The 6,000-nt window shown below is 42.7% G+C and overlaps 1 pseudogene; it reads left to right on the top strand.

Moving 5' to 3' along the window:
• Positions 1-454: 454 nt before the first annotated feature.
• Positions 455-6,000, top strand: part of LOC139464257 (uncharacterized) — a 38,027-nt pseudogene continuing 32,481 nt past the window's right edge.

The following is a 6,000-nucleotide window of genomic DNA, read 5'->3' as shown; positions in this document are numbered from 1 at the left end:
AGCAGGTCATATGATGATTTCAGTTGAGATGAGGTGAAATTGGGCCGAACGTGCGTGTGTGTGTTTGTGCGTGTGAACCGGTTTTTTAGGGAAAGCCTAACATTTAACATTGATACCCCACTCAGACACAGTCTACGGACCCCGAGCAGACCATTCCTTGTTTTATCCCCTCAATGAAAATCTGTTTACCATTACACTCAAATTTCCTCCAAGACAGCAGCGGGATCCCGTCACGCGGGGCAGTTTATCATTAGAGATAAAGGATTTACTATAAACACGTATGACTGGTCCCTGTTGGCAGGATCCCCAAACAACAGGATGCATATCGCTGCACTGCGCTGTCTCTGAGAGGCATGCTCCATGCGTGACACAGATTACATTTGACGCTTTCAGCCGAAGTCAGTGTTTGATTGAATAACTGGTGTGACTGCAGGCTTGTCACTCTCTCTCTGTCATGGATCACTATGCGTGGACACTCTGTGTTGTATTTCTGCCTGTGGTGTTCCCTCGAGATATTGGCCTCACTGGGAACTGTTCTAACGATGACTCGGATTCCTTGGAAGTATGGGGAACTGAGGTAAGTCAGAACACAGTCTGCACGTTGTTTCTTTTGTAACGTAAGTGTGTGAGTATGGTTTTACGCCTCTTTTTGCAAAATTCCAGCAATATCACGGAGGGGGACACCAGAAATGGGCTTCACACATTGTATCCATGTCGGGACTCGAACCCGGGTCTTCGGCGTGACGAGCGAACACTTTAACCACAAGGCTACCCGACCGCCCCGTTTTGCAACGTGATATATATAAGGCTAACTACCAGTAATAGGTAAAATGTTTACATTATGCCGAGTACCGGTACCGGTAATGGCCGAAGTGAGATTGTTGTGAAACCTCCTTGGCTCGGGCCCCGTTAATTGAGAAACCCGTCTTCGGGCGATTGTTGAGTGTTTGTTTGCTGTTCAACGCCGCACTCAGCAATATTCCAGCTATATGACGGCGGTCTGTAAATTATCGAGTCTGGACCCGACAATCCAGTGATTAACCACATGACCATCGCTCTACTCAACTGGGACACGTCAATACAGAGATGGTAACCTCAGTACAGTGAATCCCAGTTAATCTGGACGATATCGTTTCCTACGGAGTACATTTAATTATAATTTCCATCTTGTTTGCATTTTTGGCCGAGGAAAAAATATACTCTGACTGTCTCGGAATTAAATCCTATGTGGGTGTTCTCAGGATAGTCTTGAAAGCGGGAGTTTCGGAACTAATGGGTCAGGACGAGAGAGGATACTTATTTATTATACCAATGATTCGTTAGTCTGCAAATTCGTCTATCCGGTTGGACTTATCCGTTTTAACGAGGTTTTATTAACGTCATTTATAAATTATAGCCGAAATGAGAATATCACGAATGTAAAGTTAGAATATGTAAATTACACACATATAATATATGCATAAAATGTAATAATGTAACGCTATCTGGGCTCCGTGTAGAGCGGCAAGGGTCCTGAGCTATTCGTGGGCATAACCAGCCTGATCGCTTTCTTAAATGTATAGGGTTTAATAATAACAGAATCATTCGTATTGGGTTATATTTCCTAACCACACAGCGGCATGCTCAAAACGCTACAGGGGGCACGGGTGGCCCAGTCGTCTAAGGCGCCGCGATTCGCTGTGCAGAGTTGCGTCCCTTGGACACGCCAGAAATCTATGATTGTGGGTTCGAATCCCAGTTCGCCCCGATTATGTTTCTAGGTTTGTCAGTGGGTTCCACCAAAATGATAAACGTCTGAGACCTGCATCACTTCGGGCTTTCCTCCCACATTAAGCTGACACGCCATGATATAACTGGAATACTGTTAAAAGCGGCGTTACACCAAACTCACTCACTCACACACTCAAAGCGCTACACCATTCTTGTCGCGGTTATTGGAGTGCAGTCGATTTCATTCTCAGCCCCCTGAGACCTTGTCCAGACCCATGAGTTTCTTTTCTTACACATGTGCGTGTTTCTGTAAAAAAAATAATTTAAAAAAGGAGTTTATAATCATAAGTCCATAACCATCTCTTTTCGCAAAATACTTTTATTATGAAAAGTATGAAGATCGCGTAGGCAAACAGACAGGTTAACAGATACTAGCACCTACATTGGTTTGTAAGTAGGGGGGATGAGTTACGGTGCTGTGATGTCCGGCCGCGTCACACCAAAAGAGGTTTAAAGATGGTACTTGTTGTTACCCTATCTGGCGCTCGGGATTACGGGTCGGCTCGGATGAGTCAGTATACTGTGTCTGAATGGGATATTCATGTTAAACTGCGACAGGGTTTCTATTTGGGCAAGAATAAAAAAAGTGGCATTAATCCGGACTTACGACCGCACGCACGCACGCACGCACGCACGCACGCACGCACGCAAGCACGCACGCACGCACGCACGCATCTCTATCAATTTCCCTATAGGTTTAAAATACCCTGCCTTGTATAATGCAACCCATGAACCGGATATAACTTGACTCCTTGATCAGCAGTTATTTGGGCCAGGTTGACACACAAACACAAGTACATAGGAAGAAGAAAGCCGGATGTCTGTGATGAATGTGGGGTTGGGGGACTTAGGGGCTGGGCGGGAGAGTGTGTACATAATGCGTGTAGGCGTGAATAAATGGGGTTAATAGTCGTGTCGTTGCAGACGTTTGTTGGGGGGTCGTGATTGAAGTGTAAGGGTGGTGTTATGTGCGTTCTGTTGTTCAAATGGGTTTGGAAGTCGGAGGGGTGTATCACGTAATAGATGTAATGTACTATTGTATTACACCTGGTAGGGATGTTCTTATTATTTAGGGGGCACGGGTGGCCCAGTCGTCTAAGGCGTCGCGATTCGCTGTGCAGAGTTGCGTCCCTTGGGCACGCCAGAAACCTATGATTGTGGGTTCGAATCCCGATTCGCCCCGAATAGGTTTCTAGGTTTGTCAGCACCATACCCGTGCTCGTGGGTTTCACCGAAGTGGTAAACGTCTGAGACCTGCATCACTTCGGGCTTTCCTCCCACATTAAGCTGACACGCCGTGATATAACTGGAATACTGTAAAAAGCGGCGTTAAACCCAACTCACTCACTCACTCACTCTTATCATTTATATTACATATGTCTTAATGTTGCAATTAATAGAAGTTCAGTTGTGAAGTAAACCAGACTGGTCTGGACACAATCAATGTACTTTGCAGGGCTTTGTGCCAGGTTCATTGCTATTTGGCAGCGGTCGGGTAGCCAAGTGGTTTAAGCGTTCGCTGGTCACGCCGAAGACCCGGGTTCGATTCCCAACATGGGTACAATGTGTGAAGCCCATTTCTGGTGTCCCCCGCCGTGATATCCCTGGAATATTTCTAAAAGCGGCGTAAAACCATACCCACTCACTCACTTTAATTCAGGTTCATTGCTATTTGATTACGGCCCAATAGTTTGAGGCGCCGCAATTAGCTGTGCAGAGTTGCGTCCTTTGCGTCCGTGTCGTCATTCTGTGTCCGTGTCTTCATTCTGTTGCTTGAGTGCTCCATTGTCTTTACACTACATATTGTATGATTCTTCAGGATGTTTTGACAAAGTGTAAGAGTAAAGATGTGTTTTAAGTAGGGGATTATCCTCGTACCTCTCAATTCCTTAAAAAATATGCAGAGATTATTATTGGATATGGAAACGTTTTTCTCTCTTTATTATGATTATGATTATTATTATTATTATTATTAAAAATAAGGGAGCGCTCAAACAATAGAATGACGTCATTGAGAGTTACTCGGACATTGCCCTCTACGTCATCCCTGAGAATAGACGAAGCCCTGCTTAAGCCCGTCATTACCAATCTTCAGAAAGTGATTTATTAGAGTGGTTCACATTCGTTTCAAAGTAGCCGCGATGGTTGACATCACTTGAAACACGTCGTAGACTTCAATCACATCCCCAGTGTTTTGTTTGTTTACACTAGAGTACAAAGTCTTTATAACAGTATTCAGAACACACATTTCAATATCCACAGGGTAGCAGCATCTTAATACATTGTATTCAGAATGAACATCTATATCTAAATCTGATTTAGGGTAACCCATTCTACATCTGAATACATGTTTGTCTCGCACATTCTAAATCTGGACCAGGTTAACGCACCTCGCATCTTGATTAGACACTCACATTCTACTAAGATACTTGCACTGTTGTCCGCGTATACCTCCGTCGTGTTGTATTACAGAGAGACGATCTGTCGTGCCAGCTGTTCGAGGTTAATAGTGAGTATATATCGATAAGTCAACGTTATACATGCTGTTGGATATTTACAGTGAATCTATAGCGATATCACATGTCAACCTCATGCATCTGTTGGATATTGACAGTGTGTATTTAGATATATTACGTGTCAACGTCATGTAGCTGTTGTATATTGACAGTGAGTATACAGAGATATCACATGTCAACGTCATAAATCTGTTGGATATTGACAGTGAGGATATAAAGATATTACATGTCAACGTCACACATCTATTTTATATTGTCAGTGAGTATGTAGAGATATCACAGTCAACGTCACACATCTGTTGGATGTTGACAGTCAATACATAGTGATATCACACTTCAACGTCATACATCTGTTGGATATTGACATGGGCATATGATGATATCACATGCCAACGTCATACACCAGTTGGATATGGTCAGTGAGTATGTAGAGATATTACATGTCAACGTCATGCATCTGTTGGATGTTGACAGTGAATACATAGTGATATCACACTTCAACGTCATGCATCTGTTGGATGTTGACAGTGAGTATGTAGAGATATCACAGTCAACGTCACACATCTGTTGGATGTTGACAGTGAATACATAGTGATATCACACTTCAACGTCATGCATCTGTTGGATGTTGACAGTGAGTATGTAGAGATATCACAGTCAACGTCACACATCTGTTGAATGTTGACAGTGAATACATTGTGATATCACACTTCAACGTCATGCATCTGTTGTATATTGACAGTGAGTATGTAGAGATATCACAGTCAACGTCACACATCTGTTGGATGTTGACAGTGAATACATTGTGATATCACACTTCAACGTCATGCATCTGTTGTATATTGACAGTGAGTATGTAGAGATATCACAGTCAACGTCACACATCTGTTGAATGTTGACAGTGAATACATTGTGATATCACACTTCAACGTCATGCATCTGTTGTATATTGACAGTGAGTATGTAGAGATATCACAGTCAACGTCACACATCTGTTGGATGTTGACAGTGAATACATTGTGATATCACACTTCAACGTCATGCATCTGTTGGATGTTGACAGTGAATACATTGTGATATCACACTTCAACGTCATGCATCTGTTGTATATTGACAGTGAGTATGTAGAGATATCACAGTCAACGTCACACATCTGTTGAATGTTGACAGTGAATACATTGTGATATCACACTTCAACGTCATGCATCTGTTGGATATTGACACTGAGAATATAGAGATATCACGTGTCAACGTCATGCATCTGTTGGATGTTGACAGTGAGTATGTAGAGATATCACAGTCAACGTCACACATCTGTTGGATGTTGACAGTGAATACATAGTGATATCACACTTCAACGTCATGCATCTGTTGGATGTTGACAGTGAGTATGTAGAGATATCACAGTCAACGTCACACATCTGTTGGATGTTGACAGTGAATACATAGTGATATCACACTTCAACGTCATGCATCTGTTGGATGTTGACAGTGAGTATGTAGAGATATCACAGTCAACGTCACACATCTGTTGAATGTTGACAGTGAATACATTGTGATATCACACTTCAACGTCATGCATCTGTTGTATATTGACAGTGAGTATGTAGAGATATCACAGTCAACGTCACACATCTGTTGAATGTTGACAGTGAATACATTGTGATATCACACTTCAACGTCATGCATCTGTTGTATATTGACAGTGAGTATG

The sequence above is a fragment of the Haliotis cracherodii genome, unplaced genomic scaffold (genome assembly GCF_022045235.1).
Source record: "Haliotis cracherodii isolate W230 unplaced genomic scaffold, xgHalCrac1.p SCAF_17, whole genome shotgun sequence".
Taxonomy (NCBI): domain Eukaryota; kingdom Metazoa; phylum Mollusca; class Gastropoda; order Lepetellida; family Haliotidae; genus Haliotis; species Haliotis cracherodii.
This window is presented reverse-complemented; position numbering and strand designations above follow the sequence as displayed.